General features: G+C 43.7%; 1 protein-coding gene across 2 annotated transcripts in view; it reads left to right on the top strand.

Annotated features, from left to right (window-relative positions):
- GNB1L (G protein subunit beta 1 like) overlaps window positions 1-20,253 on the top strand; it is a 66,919-nt gene that overhangs the window by 10,088 nt on the left and 36,578 nt on the right. Inside the window, exon 2 of one of the 2 annotated variants that reach the window (XM_058431198.1) lies at window positions 8,453-8,496. The exons of the other annotated variant lie outside the window; for it this stretch is intronic. The gene's annotated coding sequence lies outside the window, so the exon portion shown is untranslated. The remainder of the gene's footprint in view (window positions 1-8,452; window positions 8,497-20,253) is intronic. 2 annotated transcript variants of the gene reach the window in all.

The raw sequence follows: 20,253 nt of genomic DNA, 5'->3' as shown, positions 1-20,253 counted from the left end.
CCCTAAGGAAGAAAACTAATACATGTCCTTGTCTCCATGAGACCCACTCCCCCTGCCAGCATGGTGGTTGGTGGCCACAAGGACCCAAAGTGCTGGCAGAGCACCCAGCAGAGACTGACAGTGCCTCGGGGGAGAACAGGCTGCAGTGGGCTGTCTAGAGGAACTTGCTTGCCTCTGCTCGGGAACGAATCACACCACTTGGGCGTGTCCCCAGCATAAGTGACTGATCTCTGAGACCCTCCCTCACATGCAGCAGGGTCTGTCTGGAAGGGGGCAGCACAGACCTGGTGGGGTTCACTGTGTAGGCACCGTGCTGGGCCCCACCTGGCTCACTGCAGGCCAGGAGCCCTGGGTGGGGCACTGTGGATCTCAGTCTCTGGAGAAGTGCTGGTGGCCAGCCCCGGGGCACCTGGGCCACTGCCCCAAGTGAGGTGAGGTCAGTGCCGGCCCCTGGCCTGAGGCTGTGAATCTTGCTGGGGGGCAGCCATCCCCTAGGGGAGCAGGGTGGAGGTGCTTTGCCGGAGCAGAAGGCCCCTGTGACAGAGCAAGTGACCATTTCTCTAGGATGGAGAAGAGACTCAGACCTAGAAGGGAGATGGGTGGCTGTCCTTCGTCGGGGCCTACAGGACTGCAGCACTCTCATCTCCACTATGGAAATTGTGTCTACGGCTGGAATCTGAGTTCTGCTTTGCAGATTTGCCAGCTTACCAGTGCTCTGGGCAGCCAGGGCTCAGGTTCCCCTCCCTTCACTGAGCTGGTTCAGGGCTTTGTGGGCCTCAGGCCAAGCGGTCAGTCAGGGCCACTCCCTGAGACGGATATGCCTGATGCAGGCCTGGAGGTGCTTTCTTCTCCAAGGGAAGGAGTTCTTGGGGGGCATACCTTATTCCCCGCCACAGAGAGTGACATCGGTCAGCCCTGGGAGGTGGGAAATGGCTGGGGTTGGGCTGTGCACTTGCTGCCCAGGGGGCGGTGCCTGGCTCCCCCTCGCCATCGGGCTGCTGGGCACCGGCCCTCCCTGCCTCCCTGCCTCCCTGGAATTCTTCCTGGGATCTGCATCTTTGAAGCCGCTGCCTCCCTGCCCGCCTGGGCGCTTCCAAAGGCGGATACTGACAGAGGATTCAATGAATCGAAGGTCGCCAGTCAGGGCGTTGACAGATGCCCAGCCGTGATACTATTTCTGATTTAATAACCGAATGAGAGGCTGGCCCTCTGTAATAATTAGGGCTAATTACTGAGGAGGTGTTGACAGACGGGCTGAGAGGAAACAAACTACCTTTATCCCGTGGCTTAGAGTCAGATTACCAGCCCGGTGCTATCTGCCCCTCAGAAAGTAGACGCTTCAATCACTCAGCGAGGCTTCAAAGGGGAACAGGGCCTGACAATGCACGGGATTTGGAAAGGAGCTATGAAGTGCGCCTTTGACTCCGAATCGCCAAACGGAGCCCCATTCCAGAAATGGTTTCTTTGTGAAGTTTGAGTTAGTGCTGGCAGACCTGTTTCCCGCGCTCAGAACAGGGAGCTGGCTGCAGTGGGAGTGGGCAGGTGGGGGCCATGGCCAGGGCTGTGGCTGGTGTGTGGCTAGCTTGAGCTGCTCAGGTCCTTCCCAGGCCAGGTGACACTAGCAGAGTCCTGGTATATCCGGTAGCTGGCCCTGGTAGCCGTGGGTCCAAACAGGGAGGTGCAGCATGTTTTCGTTGGCCCAGGGAGGGTTTCTGGTCCTTTGTGGTCGTGAGTAGCAGGTAACAGGATAGGGACCTCACCATCTGAGCAGGCTCATCCCTTCTCGTTTGCAGCTAGAGTGCAGCTTTTCTGCAGCCCTCCCTGGCAGGTCTGGCCTCCCTTGAAGGGGGATGTGTCCTTGGCATTATTTATGGCAGGACCACCTCTTGGGGGCCTGGGCATCACTCACCAGGCTGCTCCCACCCCCATCCTGGGCCGAGAGCCAAGGCCATGGAAGCAATCCTGGCCCCTGAGGCCTTGGTGGGCAGACAACATCAATGACTGAGAAGGGTTGTTGGGAGCTAGTCTCTGATTGCCCCCACTGACTCCCTGCTGATCTCCCTGCATTTCAGAAATGGGGAAGGGTGTGCCTAGACCTCAGTTTCCTGGTTTGAAGCAGCAGCACTGAGACGTATGCCAGTGAACTGACCTGGATAGCCCAGGGCTCTGTGTCTGATGCAGCTTCTTGGAGTGGTGTGTGTGAGGCTTTTTGGGAGATCAAGGTCGCCGGCTGAGGCTGCAATGCAGGGGACAGTTCTGAGATTCTGGGCCTTACTGCTGTCTGTCCTCACCAGGAAGTCAGGGGTTGACACTGAGGTCTCTGCTCAGGACAGGCCTGTCCAGGGAGCGCCTTTCTGGTTCCAGGTGTAGCCTGGGAGGTGCCCGATGAGCAGGAGGTGGGAGGGAGCCCATTCACCAGCCACCTGTGTGCCTGCCTCAGGCCTCATGGCCTTGGCTTGCTGTTCTTGCTGGCCTGGAGGACCAGCCAATTCAACGTCCTCCTGCTAGAATGGCTGTGCTACTTCATAGAGAAATTAGGTGGGCTGGGCTGGTGAAGGGCAACAGTGGTTAGGTCAGTGCTCTTTCTGTCCCCAGCTGGCTGGGGACACCTTCTGGAAGTAACAATGGTCGTAAAAGTCATCAGCTCATTTGCTTAACCGAATAACTACTAGTTTGTACCAGGGGGCACTGTTGATGAATTTATATTAGGGCAAAAATAAGATAGTAAATTATTTGGAATGGGAAAAGCATGTAAAAGTTGGCATTAAGTCTGTTTTGTTTATTTTAGAGGCAGGTCTCTTTAGCCTAGGCTGGAGTGCAGTAGTATGATCATAGCTCACTGCAGCCTTAACCTCCTGGGCTCAAGCGATCCTCCTGCTTCAGCCATCAAGATAGCTGGGACTATCGGCGGGCACCACCATAACTGGCCAATTTAAAAAAAAATTTTTTTTTTTTGTAGAGATGGAGGTCTTGCTATTGCCTAGGCTCATTAAGTCTGTTTAAGTCACCTTGAGTAGAGATAGAAATTGACTCCAAAGCCAGAAACAGGAATTGAGGTTTCATAATACATTAGTGTAAATTAAATACCATTAACTGTAGCACAAGAAAAAATAGCACAAGAATCTTGTACAACATATTTTATTTGAAACATAACCTGCGAGACTGTGGCCAAGAGCAGCGGTTGAGTGTGAACCTTGTGCACGGAGGCATTTCTGAGCCCTTTTTCCTGTCAGCATCTTGCTCTGCACATGACTAATGAACTAGGATGGATGCATTGTTAGTGACCGAAGTCCAGGCTTCATCCAGGGTTCCTGAATTTGCCCTAATGTCCTTTTCTGTTGCAGAATCCCATCCAGAACCCCACACTGCATTTGCTCTCCTGTCTCCCTAGGCTCCTCTGGCCAGGACAACTTCTTAGACTTTCCTTGTTGTTGATAACCTTAAGTTTTGAGGAGCACTGCTCAGGCTCCTGTAAAATGTTCCTCCACCGGGATTTGTTGCGTTCTTCTCGAGATTAGACTGAGCTTATGGGTTTTGGGAAGAAAAGCACAAAGGTTGAGTGCCATTCCTGGATGGATTTTCTTTTTCTTTCTTTCTTTCTTTTTTTTTTTTTTTTGAGATGGAGTTTCGCTTTTTCGCCCAGGCTGGAGTGCAATGGCATGATCTCGGCTCACTGCAATCTGCCTGTCAGGTTCAAGCGATTCTGCTGCCTCAGCCTCCCCAGTAGCTGGGATTACAGGCGCGTGCCACAATGCCCGGCTAATTTTTGTATTTTTAGTAGAGATGGCGTTTCACCATGTTGGTCAGGCTGGCCTCAAACTCCTGACCTCAAGTGATCCACCCGCCTCGACCTCCCAAAGTGCTGGGATTACAGGTGTGAGCCACGCACCCGGCCCATTCCTGGATTTTCTATCATGTCAGTGGTATGTGTGGTCAGCATGACCTAGCCCTGCTGGTGCTGAGTGTCATCACCTGGTGGAGGCAGTGTCTTTCAGGTGTTTCCGCTGTAAAGTGGCTCTTTTTCTCTCCTTTCCATACTCTCCTCTTAGGAAGGGAGTCACTGCATAACCCACACTTAAACGATTGGGAGTTATCTACTCCTCCTTGATGGTAGAGTGTCTGCGTAAAGTGGAATTCTTCTGTTTGGGAGATTTGTTTATTTAGTCATTTCTTTACCTCAGTGTGGACTCATGGGCATTTTATTATGACACTAGCTCCCCGCTCATCTACAGTTTTGCTGAGGTTTCAGTTACCCATGGTCAATTGCGGTCTGAAAATAGGTGAGTACAGCACAACAAGATATTGTAAGAGAGATACCACATTCACATAACTTTTATCGTAGTATACTTTTTTTTTTTTTTTTTTTTGAGGCAAGGTCTCGCTGTGTTGCCTAGGCTGGAGTGCAGTGGTGTGAACATAGCTCACTGCAGTCTCAAACTCCACGGGCTCAAGTGATCCTGCCACCTCAACCTCCTGAGTAGCTGGGACTACAGACATGCGCCAACACACCTGGCTCATTATTGTTATTATTATTATTATTATTATTATTATTATTGAGACGGAGTCTCTGTTGCCCAGGCTGGAGTGCAGTGGTACGATCTTGGCTCACTGCAACCTCCACCTCCCAGGTTCAGGTGATTCTCCTGTCTCAGCCTCCTGAGCAGGAGGGATTACAGGCGCCTGCCACCATGCCTGGGCTAATTTTTGTATTTTTAGTAGAGACGGGGTTTCACCATGTTAGCCAGGCTGGTCTTGAACTCCTGACCTCAGGTGATCCGCTTGCCTCGACCTCCCAAAGTGCTGGGATTATAGGTGTGAGCCACTGCGCCCTGCCCCAGCTAATTATTTTTTGTAGAGACAGGGTCTCCCTGTGTTGCCCAGGCTGGTCTTGGACTCCTGGGCTCAGGTGATCCTCCTGCCTTGGCCTCCCAAAGTACTGGGATTAGAGGCATGAACCACTGTGCCTGTCTCTAATTTTTAAATTAAACTTTCCCATAGGTATATATGTACGCTATAGGGAAAAACATGGTGTATATAGGGTTCAGAACTATTCATGGTTTTAGGCATCCACTGGGGGTCTTGAAAAGTATCCCTAGATACTTTCATCATCATAATTCATCATCCCCCCTAGATAAGGTGGAACTACTGTATTATTGTTATTATCTTTATTATTGTGTGCGCTTACAGTGAGTCCTAACCCATGTCTATGTCAACACCATCCCAATCAGGACACATGAAACTGCTCATTCTCTCAAAACCCTGCCTTTTGCTGCCCTTTGGCAGTGATCCCCTCCCCCTCCTTCTGACCCATGACAGTCACTGATCTGTCCCCTGTACCTATACTTTTGCCTTTTCCAGGATGCCGTATAAATAGTATGTAGCCTTTTACTCAGTTCTTTGGAGATTCACCCATATTGTTGCATTTATGAATAGTTTGTTCCTTTCTGTTGCAGAATAGTATTCCATTCATCCATAGATGGTCATTTGGGTTATTTTTTGTTTTAGGAGATTATATTTTTCACATTTCTGTTTTGGGTGGTTAGTTATAACTACTATAAACATTCATGTACAGGTTTTTGTTTGCATATAAGTTTTCACTTCTCTAGAATACATATCTAGGAGTAGAATTGTTGGGCAACATGTTAATGCATATTTAATTTTATAAGAAACTGGGCTGGGCGCAGTGGCTCACACCTGTAATCCCAGCACTTTGGGAGGCCAAGGCGGGTGGATCATGAGGTCAGGAGATCAAGACCATCCTGGCCAACATGGTGAAACCCTGTCTCTACAAAAATTAGCTGGGCATGGTGGCGGGTGCCTGTAATCCAGCTACCCGGGGAAGCTGAGGCAGAAGAATCGCTTGAACCTGGGAGGCGGAGGTTGCAGTGAGCTGAGGTTGCACCACTGCACTCCAGCCTGGCAACAGAGCGAGACTCTGTCTCAAAAAAATAAATAAATAAATAAATAATAAATAAATAAATAAGAAACTGCCATACTGATTTCCAGAGTGTGTGCACCATTTTGCATTTCACCAACAGGGTTCCAGTTGCTCCACAGTATTGTCAGCACTTGGTTTTGTTGGTTTTGTCAGTTTTTTTCTGAATTTTAGCCACTCTAATAGGTATGTAGTGGTATTTCATTATGGGTGTAAGTTGCATTTCCCTAATGGCTATGATGTTGAGTTGCCTTTTGTGCTTATTTGCACATCTTTTTAGGTGGAGTGTTTGGCCAAATCTTTTATGCCTTTTTAATTGGATTGTTTAGTCACTCTTGCATTTCCTTTAATGAGCACAAAAATAGATTGTGCAATTAAATTGCATATGCAATAAACTGCACATATTTCAAGTGGACAGTTTGACAAGTGCAGCGTCTGTGACACCATCCCCACACTCAAGACAACCAACATACTCACTGTGCCTAAAGTATCTTCCTGCCTCTCTGCATGCCCCTCCCTTCCTCCTCCCTGCCCCTCTCTTCTCCAGGTTCCCTCTAATCTGCTTTCTGTCACTATAGGTCAGTTTGTATCTCCTAGAATTTTGCATAAATAGAATCACAGAATTTACTCTCTTTTTCTGGCTTCTTTCACCTGATATGATTATTTTGAGATTTATTCACATTAAAGCATGTATCAGTACTTCCTACTTTGTCATTGTCAAGGATGGATATATCCAGGTGTGGATACAGCTCTGTTTGTTCTGCTGTTGATGGGCATTTGGGTTGTCTCCAGTATGGGACTGGTTTTTAAAGAAATAGCCAAACTTTGTTCCCAAGGGGTTGTACCATTTTATAATCCCATCAGCAGCGTATGAGAGTTTCAATTACTTCATAAGCTTTCCAGCAACTGGAATGGTCAGTCTTTTCTGTTTTAGCCATTCTGATAAGTATGTAATGGCATTTTATTGTGGTTTTAATTTACATTTTCCTAGCGACTAAAGATGTTGAGTATGTTTTCATGTCCTTATTTGCCATTTGCATATCTTCTTTGGTGAAGTGTTTGTTCAAATCTATTGCCCATTCTTAGTTGTTTTATTTTGTGAGTGTGTGTGTTTTCCTTGTGGATTTTGAAAATTATATATTTGGTATATAAATTATCTGCCATATACATGATTTGAAAATATTTTTCCCCATCTGTATAGATTGTCTTTTCATTTTCTTAATAATCTCTTTTCAGGCTGGGCGCGGTGGCTCACACCTGTAATCCCAGCACTTTGGGAGGCCAAGGTGGGTGGATCACGAGGTCAGGAGATTGAGACCATCCTGGCTAACACAGTGAAACCCCATCTCTACTAAAAATACAAAAAATTAGCCGGGCGTGGTGGTGGGCACCTGTAGTCCCAGCTCCTTGGGAGGCTGAGGTGGGAGAATGGCGTGAACCCAGGAGGCAGAGCTTGCAGTGAGCTGAGATCGCGCCACTGCACTCCAGTCTGGGCAACAGAGTGAGACTCCGTCTCAAAAAAAAAAAAAAAATATCTTTTCAAGAGCAAAGGTTTCTAATTTTGTGGAAAGTGAATTTGTGTTTTTTTATCTTATGGATTATGCTTTCTGAGGGTTTTTTTAAAAATCATGAATGGATGTTGAATTCTGCCCAGTGCCTTTTCTATATTAACTGATATGATCCTGTGTTTTTCTTTAGTGCTAATATGAGAGTTTACATTGAATGATTTTTGAATATTGAATCAGCTTTGCATTCCTGAGATAAATGCCAGTTGGCTCCAGTGTATTCTTTTTCTACACTGTTGGATTAGATTTGCTGTTTTTTCCTCCCCAACTTGAGACTCAAGCAGCAAGCTATTATTTTGTTTGAGGATTTGTATGTCTATATTCATGAAGTATATTTGTTTGTGGTTTTCTTCTCTTTCTACTAACTTTGTCTGGTTTTGGTATTGGGGTAGTGCTAGCCTCATCAAATTAGTTGGGCAATGTTCTCTCTTTTTCTGTTTTCTGGGAAAATAATTTGTAGAATAGTGTTATTTCTTCTTTAAATGTTTGGTAGAATTTACCAGTAAAGTCTTGTGGGCTGGAATTTTGATTTTTTTTTTCTCCAAGGATTTAAACTAAAAATGTGATTCCTTTAATTGATATAGGACTATTCAGGTCTTCTCTTTCTTCACCTAGTCTGTGTCTTTCAACTTTCATTTCAGGTAGGTTTATTTAGCTTGAATTTATTTGAGTTGTTCATAGTATCTCCTTCTTATCCTTTTAATGTTTCTGGTGTCTGTAGTGATAACCCTTCTTTAATTATTATAACTTGTCTCTTTTCTCTTTTTATTGTTGGCAGTTCAGCTAGAGATTTATCAATTTTATTGATCTTTTTTAAGAACTGACCTCTTGCTTTGTTTATTTTCTCATTTGTTTTACTATTCTTTAAAAATATTTATTTCTGCTCTAATCTTATTTCCTTCCTTGTGCTTGCTTTGGGCTTATTTTGTTCCTCTTTTTCTGTTATCTTAAGGCATAAACCAGGTCATTGATTTGGAGACCTTTCTTCTTGTCGATGTAAGTATTTAATGCTGTAAATTTCCCTCTAAGCACTGTTTTAGCTGCATCCTACAAGTTTTGATATGTTGTGTTTTCATTTGTATTTAGTTTAGATATTTTCTAATTTCCCTTGGGACTTCCTCTTGAACCCATTGATTATATAAAACAGTGTTGTTTAATTTCCAAATATTTGGAGATTTTCATTATCTTGCTGTTATTGATTTCCAATTTAATTCCATATGATCAGAGAGCATACTTTATATACTTTGTTTTTTTACTTTTTTTTTTTCGAGACAGAGTCTCGCTCTGTCGCCCAGGCTGGAGTGCAGTGGCGCGATCTTGACTCACTGCAACCTCCGCCAGCCAGGTTCAAGCAATTCTTCTGCCTCAGCCTCCCAGGTAGCTGGGACTACAGGCGTGGGCCACTATGCCTGGCTAATTTTTTGTATTTTTAGGTGGGGTTTCACCATGCTGGCTAGGCTGGTCTTGAACTCCTGGCCTCGTGATCTGCCTGCCTCGACCTCCCAAAGTGCTGGGATTACAGGCGTGAGGTTTTTTTTTTTTTTTTTTTTAACATTTTTAAGGTTTCTTTTATGACCCAGGATATGGCCTATCTTGATGAGTGCTCCATGTGCCTTTGAGAAGAATGTGTTTTTTCTACTGAGTGACATATTCTATAAATGTCAACTAGGTCAAGTAAGTAGATAGTATTAGTCAGATCTTCTGTATGACTTTCTGGCCACTTGTTCAGTCAGTTACTAAGGAGGAGTTTAAGTCTCCACCTATAATTATGTAGTTATCTATTTCTACTTTCAGTTCCATCAGTTTTTTCTTCATGCATTTTGAAGTTCTCTTATTAGCTCAGTATTTACAACTTTTGTGTCTTCTTTATGAATTGATGCCATTTATCATTGTATCTTCTTCTTGTCTGTGATAATATTCCTCACTCTGAGGTCTACTTTGCCTGATATTAATATATCCACTCCAATTTATTATTTGTATAGCATATCTTTTTCACCTTTTTATTTTTTAATCTATGTTTTTATATTCAAAGTGGATTTCTTTTAGGTAGCTTATAGTTGAGTCTTTTAAAAACCATATAGCTTATAGTTGGGTCTTATAATTAGCATGTTGGGAGCATTTATGTTTATTGTAATGATTGGCATGGTTATATTTAGGTCTACTATTTTGTTGTTTTCTCTTTTTCTTCTCTTCTTTTTTTTTCTTCTATCCCCTCTTTCCTGTCCTCTCTTGAATTATTTAGGTATTTTAAAACATTGTTTTGATTTTTTGTTGGAACTTTGGCAGTATCTCTGTGTTACATTTTTAACGGTTGCTGCAGGGATGACAGTGTACATACTTAATTAACCCTTCACAGTCTTCTTAGAGTTAATATTTTTCCATTTCAAATAAAATATAGAAGCCTTACAACCACATAGGACCCTTACCCTCCTCCATTATGTTATAACTGCCATATTGAAAACCTCAACAGATAATATAGTTTTAACAATCATACATGTCTACTGAAGTGAGAAAATTGTCTTTAATATTTACCCACATTTTACCATTGCTCCTCCTACCTTCTTGAAGTTCCACATTTCTTTCTGGTATCATGTCTTTTGAACCTGAAGAACTTTAGCATTTCTTTTAGTGCAGATCTGTAGGCAAGAAATTCTCATTTCAGCAGTTTATGATGTTTCAATATGGTTTTCTTTGAATTTATCCTATGGTTCGTTTATGGTTCATCATGTTCTTAAACATGTGCTTTTGTCTTTCTCTAAGTCTGTGAAGTTTCAGGCATTATTTATTCAATTAATTTTTTGGTCCAAATCTGTTTCTCTCTTCTACTTCTCAGACTCCACTGCCCTTAATGTTAGACCTTTTACTATTATTTCACAAGTCCCTGCTATGCTAACCACTTATTTCAATCTTTTTTCTTTTTTTTTTTTTTTTTTTTTTTTGAGACGGAGTCTTTCTCTGTCCCCCAGGCTGGAGTGTGGTGGCGCGATCTCGGCTCACCGCAACCTCCACCTCCTGGATTCACGCCATTCTCCTGCCTCAGCCTCCCGAGTAGCTGGGACCACAGGCGCCCACCAACATGCCCGGCTAATTTTTTTGTATTTTTTAGTAGAGACGGGGTTTCACCGTGTTAGCCAGGATGTTCTCGATCTCCTGACCTCGTGATCCACCCGCCTCGGCCTCCCAAAGTGCTGGGATTACAGGCTTGAGCCACCGCGCCCGGCTTCAATCTTTTTTCTTTCTGATCTTATGTTGAATAATTTCACTCACTCAATCTTTTATTTTTATATTTATATTATTATTATTATTTTCTTTGAGAGGGAGTCTCACTTTGTTGCCCAGGCTGGAGTGCCATGGTATGATATCGGCTCACAGCAACCTCCGCCTCCCAGTTTCAAGCAATTCTCCTGCCTCAGCCTCCCGAGTAACTGGGATTACAGGCACCCGCCACCATGCCTGGCTAATTCTTGTATTTTTTTAGTAGAGGCAGGGTTTCACCATGTTGGCCAGGCTGGTCTTGAACTTCTGACCTCAAGTGATCCACCTGCCTCAGCCTCCCAAAGTGTTGGGATTACAGGTGTGAACCACTGCATCCAGCCTATTTTATTTTACTTTAGAGACAGGGTCTTGCTCTGTTGCCTAGGCTGGAGTACGGTGGCACGATCATAGCTCACTGCAGCCTTGAACTCCTCAAGCCATCCTCCCGTCTTGGCCTCCCAAAGTGCAGAGATTACAGATGTGAGCCACCACGCCTGGCCCACTTTATGTCACTCTGTCATTTCCCATTCCATTATTGGTTTTTTTCAGATATTATTCAGTTCTGAAATTCGTATTTGTTTGCTTTTTTTAAAAAAAAATTTCTGTTTCTCTGCTGAGAGGTCCTTTCCCTCCATTCAGTTCACGGATGTTTATTTTTGTCTCGTGCAGCATAATCATAAAGCTGCTTTAAAATTTTTACCAGATATTTCCAACATCTGAATCTTCTCAAGGTTGGCATCTGTAAATTGCCTTTTCTCTTGAGAGTTGGTCTCATTTTCTGGGTTCTTTGTATGCTGAATAATTTTGGATGATATCCTAGACATATCCTGGGTTGAATAGTATGTGACGTCCTCCAGAGAGAGCTGAGTTTGGCGCTAGCAGGCAGTCAACGCAGTTAGATTTGCACAAGCTCCATCTCGCCCTCCGTGGGCTGTGGTTTTAATCTCATTTTTATTTTCAGAGCTTTTGACATGCTGCTTTGGTTCTGTCTCGCACATCAGCCACCCAGGGCTCAGCCTGAGACTTGAGTGGTGGTTTACTTCCCTTCTTACAGCTGGTGCTGCTTTGGGTCTGCCCTGTGTATACACAGCTCAGGGGTGAGCTTGAGGCTTCTGTGTATTTATTCGCAGAATTGGGGAACTTTTTTTAGCTGTTCCCACTCTGTAGTTTCCCCCCTTGCCATCTTGCAGGGTTCCCTTTCCTTGGTTGCCCTGACCAGAAAGACAAGCTTCTCTCTGAGTCACTTTCCCCTGGGCTGTGTGTGCAGGGCCATCCCTGGGGCAGCACCATGAGAGAGGGGGACAGTAAACCTTCAGAGTTTCCCCTCACATTCTTGGGGCCATAGCGCACCTTTTTCTCTGCATCTCTATCTAGAAATTTGGAGTTTTATCCAAGTTTTAGCCACTGCTGCCTGGTAGCTCTGCAACCAGGGCCAACAGCAGGGCAGCACCCCAAAACACACATACGAATAACCTAGGAAACGTGTCTCTGTGTAGGTCACTGTCCTAAGCTTTGCTTTCCTCCAGAATCCGGCTGGCTGCTGTTGCCCACTTTTCTGTTTTCAGAGAATTGTTTTTTGGGTTTTTTTTTGGGGGTGGGATAGAATCTTGTTCTGTTGCCCAGAGAGGAGTGCAGTGGCACAATCATAGCTCGCTGCAGCCTTGAACTCCTGGGCTTAAGTGATCCTCCCACCTCAGCCTCCCAAGTAGCTAGGACTGCAAGCACACGCTATCAGCCCAGCTAATATTTTTTATTTTTTGTAGAGACAGGGTCTGACTATGTTGCCCAGGCTGGTCTTGAACTCCTGGCCTCAAGTGATCCTCCCACTTCAGCCTCCCAAAGTGCTAGGATTACTGATGTTAGCCACTGTGCCCAGCCTTAGGTAGTTGCTTTTATATTTTGTCCAGAGTTTTGAGTTGCAGTCAGCCTGAGAGGCTGTAATGAGCTTACTTCATCCTGCCAGAACAAGAAGCTTTTCTGTAGTTTTAATTTACATTTCTCTATGAGTAAGCTTTAGGTTGAACATCTTTTCATGTGTTTAATGGCCATTTTCATAGCTTTTTCTGAATTGTCTATTCATCTCTTTTTCCCATTTTTCTATTGAGTTTTAGCCTTTCCTTAATTTTGAAAAGTTTATTTATATTTTAAAGATATTAATTTTTAAATTTCTTTTGACATGCAAAAGCTAAAATTTTTCTCTTTCTTTTCTTTTCTTTCTTTTTTTTTTTTTTGAGGCAGATTCTCACTCTGTCGCCCAGGCTGGAGTGCAATGGCGTGATCTTGGCTCACTGTAAGCTCCGCCTCCTGGGTTCACGCCATTCTCCTGCCTCAGCCTCCCAAGTAGCTGGGACTACAGGCACCTGCCACCACACCCAGCTAATTTTTTGTATTTTTAGTGGAGATAGGGTTTCACCGTGTTACCCAGGATGGTCTCAATCTCCTGACCTCATGATCCACCCACCTCAGCCTCCCAAAGTGCTGGGATTACAGGCGTGAAAAATTTTTATTTTTCTATAGTCAGAATTATCCATTTTATTTTATTGTTTTTTGTTTGTTTGTTTGTTTTTGTTTTTTTTTTTTTTAGATAGAGTCTTACTCTCTCACCCAGACTGGAGTGCAGTGGCATGATCTGAGCTCACTGCAACTTTCGCCTCCTGGGTTCAAGCAGTTCTCCTGCCTCAGCCTCCCGAGTAGCTATACAAAGATTACAGGCGCGTGCCACCATGCCCAGCTAATTTTGTATTTTTAGTAGAGATGGGGTTTTACCATGTTGGCCAGGCTGGTCTTGAACTCTTGACCTCAAGTCTCGGCCTCCCAAAGTGCTGGGATTACAGGCATTGTATCTAAATTTTGAGTCATAACAAACCTTTTCCACAACCAAGTTAATAATGCAGTTCTTCCATGTTTTCTTCTAGTGCTTGGTTTATTTTTTTACATATGGATCCCAGATCCACTTGGAGTTTATGCTCGTGTATTTCACTGTAAGATACAGATCTGATTTTATGTGGTTAACCATTTTTGTTCCAGTGATGGGAGATACCACCTCTTTTATGTATTAAACTTCCACATGTACTTGGGTTTATTTCTAGGCTTTCTATTTCACTGATCCGTCTGTCTATACAGGAGTACTATACTTTTAATCCTAAAGACTTGAGTACATGTTAGTATCTGATAGGGCTAGCTCCTTTGCAGCTAATTTTTCCCCATGTTTTTCTGTGCGTGCTACATTTTTGTTTATCCAAGTGAGTGTTAATATCAACTTCTCTAACTCCATGAAGAAGCTTGCTGGTGTTTCCACTGGGGTTGTGTTAAATTTATAAATTAACTTGGGGAGAAGAGACATCTTTATGTTGGTGTTGAATTGTCTTAACCAAGAACAAAGGATCCTTTTTCCTTTGTCCAAATCTACTTTTGTGTCTTCCAGGAGAATTTTAACATTTTCTTCATGTAGGCTTTTCATATTTATTTATTAAAGTTATTCTTAAGTATTTTATCTGCTTTGGTATAAATGGAATTTTCTCTAACTGGTTATTATTTTTGTACAAGTAATATTGTGCTCTTTATTGTTATTGTAGACAAATAACATAGAGACTATTGAATTCTCTATGTTAGTTTTACATCCTGCTACCAGTTGAAGTTTTCTTTTATTATTTGAATCTGTTTTATCATTGATTTTCTAGGGCTTTCCATGTATACCATCATATAATCTGGAATATGGTTTTGTTTTCTTTTTCTAGAGATGGGGTCTTGCTGTGTTGCCCAGGCTGGAGTGCAATGGCTATTCACAGGTGTGATCATAGTACACTGTAGCCTCAAACTCCTGAGCTCAAGCAATCCTCCTGTCTCAGCCTCCCGAGTAGCTGGGACTATGGGCGTGTACCACTATACTCAACAGGAAGATAGTTTAATGCCTTCTTTTCCAATTATAAACCTCTACTTAATTTTTCTTGACTAATTGCTTTGGCTTATACTGCCACTACAATGTCAAATGGTAGTAGTGATAGCGGGCATTCTGATCTTAGTGGGAATGTCCCCAATATTTCTTCATAAAATAGTATGTTGGATTTAGGACCAAGGGGGATGTATATATATATATATATATATATATATTTAAATAATCTCTAAGAAATGCATCAATGTCTGTTTGTTTATGTATTTTAATAAAAAATGGGCATTGAATATTGTCAAAGGCTTTTTCAGCATCTGTGGAGATAATTACATGCTTTTTCTCATTATATCTATTAATACGGTATATGGCATTCATAAATTCCCTATTTGAACCAACCTTGCATTTCTAGGATAAATTCCACTTGGTCATTGTATATTAATGTGATATTGGATCTTGTTTACTAATATTTTACTTACTATTTTTGTGTGATAGTCATAACTGGTATTGGTCTATATTTCTGATCAGAGCTTTAAATATATCTCATAAACTGGTATGTAGTATTTTTCATTCGAAAAAAATTTTTGTGGTTTCAGTTATCCCATTTCACCTAAAAGTTGTTTTTAAATTTCTATTTGATAAGATCTTTTTGTTTTTTATTTTATTAATTTCTAATTTAATTGCACTGTGGACATAGAATTTTATTTATAAATATTTCTTCTTTATGAAACTTACCGATATTTCTTTGTGACCCAATATACAGTCAATTTGTACACATGTCCCATGTACCCTTGAGAAGAAGATGTAGGCTCTGTTATGAGAGTGTAAAGTTCCATTATAGATCTGTAGTATCTACCTTGTTGGTTATAGTCTTTGGATCTTCTATCTGCCTACTTATTGTCCACATGTCCTGACTTGTACTAAGTGTAATATGTTATGGCCGGGCACGGTGGCTCATGCCTGTAATCCCAGCACTTTGGTAGGCCAAGATGGGCAGATAACCTGAGGTCAGGAGTTCAAGACCAGCTTGGCCAATGGGGTGAAACCCCATCTCTACTAAAAATACAAAAATTAGCCGGGCGTTGTGGCGTGTGCCTGTAGTCCCAGCTACTCGGGAGGCTGAGGCACAAGAACTACTTGAACCCAGGAGGCAGAGGTTGCAGTGAGCCGAGACCACATCACTGCACTCCAGCCTGGGTGACAGAGCAAGACTCTGTCTCAAAAGAAAAAAATAAAGAAAAGAGTAGTATGTCATATTCTCCAATCATTAGTAGGCTTCTTTCTGTGACTCTGCATCTCCTGTCATTTCTGCTCTATAGAGGTGGTATCTCTGTTATATAGTGCATAGATGTTAAAAACTGTTACGTATATTAATTATATATTATATATAGATATTAAAAATTGTTATATATATAGTTTTTTTTTGAGATAGGGTCTCACTCTGTCACCCAGGCTTTAATGCAGTGGTGTGATCACAGCTCACTGCAGCCTCGAACTCCTGGGCTCAGGCAGTTCTCCTTCTTCAGCATCCCAAATAGCTGGGACTACACTACTGTGCCCAGCTAATTTTTATTTGTTTTGAGAGATGGAATCTGACTATGTTGCTCAGGCTGGTCTCAAACTCCTGGCCTCAAGTAATCCTCCCACCTCAGCCTCCCAAAGTGTTGGGACTACAGGTGTGAGCCCACCACACCTGGCCATAAACTGTTACATTTTGTAAACTGCAATGAAGAATTAAAAACTATCTGTCTTTGTCAAGTCTAATGCTTTTTGGCTGGAATTCAACTTTGTCTGCTATTAGTATTTCAACCCCTACTTTCTTATTGTTTCTGTTTGCCCCATATACCTTTTTGCCCATCTCTAATTTTAGCCTTTTGGAATTACTTTGTGTTACACTCTTTTTCTTATTGAGTGACATATTCTGAGTCAAGGAGTAAATTCTGAGATTGAATCCTTTATCAGATACGTGTTGTGAGCATTTTATTTCTGTCTGTGACTTCAGTTTTGACTCCCTTAATGTCTCTTGATGAGAATTATGACTTTGAGCTTCATCCATCTAAGACTGGAGTTGATTCATTTTCAGTTCTGTGGGGTATTCTATCATACGAATTTACCCAATGTGTTCCTTTCTGCAGTTGCGAGCCATTTGGGTTGTTTTTGGTTTTTGTTATTATACCCAATACTACTAGGAACATTCTTGTGTGAGTTTCTTTGTACACACCTGTGAGAATTTCTACAGGGTGTTTATCTAAGAGTGGGATTGCTGAGTCACACGGTGTGCAAGATGGAGCCAGATTGTTTTCCAAAGTGGTCGTTTCCGTGTGTGCTCCTTCTAGCATGGTAGAAGGTTCCAGTTGTCCTCTGTCTTCATCAACATTTGACAGACTGTTTAATTTTTTGCTAATCTGCTGAGAGCATAATTATATCCCATTGTAGTTTTGACAGGCATTCCCAGGATTATTAATTAGGTTAAACATCTTTGCATATATTTATTGGACATTTACGTTGCTTGTGAAATATCTGTCCAAGCCTTTTGCTTATTTTTCTTTTGGTGTTTGCTTTTGTATTCTGTTGACCTCTGTGTTCTTTAGATATTCTGGATACGAGTCCAGTGTGGACTTGTCTTTCTCCACCCCTCTGGCATGCTTTTATGGTTTTAAATCTACAGAAAAGCTGCAAGTGTAGTAAAATAAATACCTGTACACCTTCACCTGTGGTCACCAGTTGTTAGCATTTTGCCACATTTGTGCTACTTCTCTGCCTATATATTCATACATAGATAGGTAGAGATTAAGAGAGAGAATTTTTTTTTGAAACATTTGAAAACAGATTGTAGACATTATAGCATTTCACTCCTAAATACTTTAGGATGTATCTCGTAGGAATAAAGACATTCTTCTACATAAAATACTGTTATCCTTCCAAGGAAATTAATAACACCCCATTATCTGCAGTCCATATTCAGATTACCCACAAAGATCCCCCAGATGTCCCCTATAGCCCCCTGTTTTTTGATCCAGGATCTGATCTAAGAGCCAGGATCTAAGGTTTACATGTCGTGTTTGATCATCATGCCCCTTTGGTCTCTTAATGTGGAAGTTACCCAGCGTTTTCCTTTGCTTGTTTCTCTTGATGCTGACCTTTTTGACGAGTCCAAGCTAGGAGTCTTGCCCAGTGTCTCGTAACCTGGACGTGCCTGATTGTTTCCTTTATGGCTGGATTGAGGTTGAGCATTGCTGGCATGGACACACAAGGATGGTGCCATGTCTGTGGCATCACATCAGGAGATAAGCAATGCCAGTTTGTTCATTATTGGCAGTGCTAGCTTTTCTCAGGGGTGAAAGTGGTGACAGCCAGATGTCTCCATTGAAGATACACATTTTCCTTTTGTGATCAGTAAACAGTTTGGAGAGTAATACCTTGGCACAACACACATCTCCTGTTTCCCAGCCACCTCTCACCAAGTTGGATCCCTTTTTGGATCTGTGTGATGATGTTTCATCTCCCTTGCTCTCTACTTGTAGTCGCAGTTCCCTCTCAGTTTCTTTAAGAGCGTTAAGCACCCTTGCCTTATATACCTGAGTGCTCTACTCTGTGGGTCTAGTTCTGTTTTCTGTTGCCTCTGATGACGCTCACTTACAGTGCCTTGTTGATTTTTGTGATTTTTGACTACAACCTTGCACTTCTTAGGACTTTTTCTAAAGTAAATTCCTTGAGGCCTGGGTTGCAGGTGGGTTCCTTCTGAGAAGACAGACTGAAGTGTGGGGGATCTCTCAAGGTGGTGTGAGTTAGGGCTGAAACCTGAGGACTGGTGTTTTTCTGGCATCCGTGGGTGTAGGTTTAGTGCTGGCTCAGCCTAACACTGAGCATCTAGCTACTGGGGTTCTCCTAGGAGGTTAGCCACCATAGGAGGGCCCTAAGCTTTGCCTTTTGTCACCCCAGAGGCCATCAGACCTGGAAATCCAGGTCACTAGTGAAGCAAATGCCCTCAAGGTAGGCTTGGCAGGTCTCCCGAGGCTGCACTTTTACTTAGTGTTTGGCCTCTGGCAGCTCAGACTTTTTTTTGTCAACTTAGTGATGCATTTAAGATTTTGATTTTGATTTTGATTTTTTTCAGAGACAGGATCTTGCTCTGTTGTTCAGGCTGGAGTGCTGTGGTGTGATCGTGGCTCACTGTAGCCTGGAACTCTTGGGCTTAAGTGATTCTCCCACCTCAGCCTCCTAAGTAGCTGGACTTACAGGCACCCACCACCGTGCCCAGCTAATTTATTTATTTTTTTTGTAGAGATGGGGTCTGACTATGTTGTCCTGGTTGGTCTTGAATTTCTGGACTCCAGCAATCCTCCTGCCTTGGCCTCCCAAAGTGCTGGGATTACAGGCCTGAGCCACTGTGCCTGGCTGTGTTTAAAAAAATTTTTTTAAGATAATTATTTATTTTATTTAATTTTTTTGAGATGGGGTCTTGCTCTATCCCCCAGGCTGGAGTGCAGTGGTACGATCATGGCTCACTGCAGCCTTGACCTCCTGGGCTCAAGCCATCCTCCCACCTCAGCCTCCTGAGTAGCTGGGACCACAGGCATACACCACCACACCTGGCTAATTTATTTTTATTTTTTGTAAAGACAAATCTCCCTATGTTGCCCAGGCTGGTCTTGAACTCCTGGGCTCACGCAATCCTACCACCTCGGCCTCCCAAAGTGCTGGGATTATAGGCATGAGCCACCATGCCTGGCCTTTTAAGAAACTTTTATCAACATCTTTAGTTGTTTTTTGGGAGAGGGCCGCCCAGGGTGTCTGTCCTGGTGTAAAGGGATGCTGATCTAGTCTTCAGTCTTGCTGGTTATGGGCTGGAGCTTCCTCGGGGGATGCTGGAGCTAGTTCCATGCCCTTGTGTGAGATATGCAGTGGGGCGGAGGGTCCTGTTTGAGGCACTCCCAGCGGCCTGTGCGGCCTGTCCTTGTGCTATCACATGCCCAATGGGACAGGCAGGACCTGGTGGGCTGGGGTGGGCAGGGGTGGTGCCAGTGGCCTCTCTGGGTGGTGGCTCCCCACGTTGGCTCACTTCATGGTACTCTTTGCTGATTTCTACAAAAGGGCTAGGGGACTGAGCACAGGGCTGTGCAGCCCGAGGGCAGGGCGGGGGCCCAGGCTGAGCTGAGGCCTGTCTGGCGTGAACCCCCAGGAGCCCGAGAATGTCTTGGGTAGGGACCTGTGGTCTTTGGGCTCCAGCCACTGCCGCAGCCCTGCTTCATCTGTAGGGAGGAAGGCCCTGTAGGTGTGGGCGGGTTTGCGCCAGCAGGACATTTGCAGGCCTGCCCCTGCCTCTCTTGAGTGGGGTGTCTGTGGACCTCTCTGCCAGTTGCACCTACCTGCTGGTCCCCACACCCAGAGGAGCGCTCTCGACCCCTCTTGGGAGAGCCCTGGGGCCTGCTGAGCTGCCTCCACCGTGGCGCATTGCAGGCAGACGCTGTTGTCGTCCATTTGTTCCCTGGGGCTTTCAGGGGTGTTTGTGGCTTCTCTGGAAGGGCTGTTAGAGTTACACAAATTGTGTCAGACTGTCTTTCATTTTTCAAAGAATGTGGCTCACTTTGACACCTGGAAGAGCAGGCAGA

Source organism: Hylobates moloch, unplaced genomic scaffold, assembly GCF_009828535.3.
Source record: "Hylobates moloch isolate HMO894 unplaced genomic scaffold, HMol_V3 SCAFFOLD_19, whole genome shotgun sequence".
In the NCBI taxonomy this organism is placed as follows: Eukaryota; Metazoa; Chordata; class Mammalia; order Primates; family Hylobatidae; genus Hylobates; species Hylobates moloch.
This window is presented reverse-complemented; position numbering and strand designations above follow the sequence as displayed.